The sequence below is a fragment of the Anomaloglossus baeobatrachus genome, chromosome 4, assembly GCF_048569485.1.
Source record: "Anomaloglossus baeobatrachus isolate aAnoBae1 chromosome 4, aAnoBae1.hap1, whole genome shotgun sequence".
NCBI lineage: Eukaryota > Metazoa > Chordata > Amphibia > Anura > Aromobatidae > Anomaloglossus > Anomaloglossus baeobatrachus.
In genome coordinates, this window is record NC_134356.1 from 614,763,119 (window position 1) to 614,763,764 (window position 646).

Consider the following 646-nt stretch of genomic DNA (forward strand, 5'->3'; position numbering starts at 1 on the left):
GCGTGCGCAGATGAGATTTCAGCTTATTATTGAGCCGAGAGCTCAATCTGCGCCCGCGCTGACTCTAGGCGCCATTTTTTTGAAGCCCGCACCGCCAACAGAGCATCTGGGACACCTGCTGCACCTCCCTGCTCCACACAGCCTCTGCAGCCAGGACAGCCCCCCACTGCAAGTGCCTGCAGCATTGCACTACTCCAGCATCGACCCTGCCTCCTGTGACCCCGCTCCACCACTGCTGTCAACCCCCCCTTCCGGTAAGACACCACCAGAGTATAAGACGGACCCCAATATTTTTTTTTACCTTTTTTTATCTGTAAATTTGGAGTGCGTCTTATAATCCGGTGCGTCTTATAAAACGAAAAATACGGTACTTATTTACAAAAATACTTGATTAACTCAAAGTATAAATTTAAAAAAAATTACCAAATGTAATGTAAAAACTATAATAATAAAAGGCAAACAACATAAGAGGTCAACAACCAGTCCAGTCAGGGAAGTAAATGACATGTAATTGAGCAGAAAAAAGGTATAAAAAACTGTGTATATCACCGTGGGTTACCAAATTACAAAGGATTACAATCTGTGCATGTAGAAAATTTCCAAATGGGAAAAGAATCAATGCAATAAGAGTAAAAAAGGTTACTGA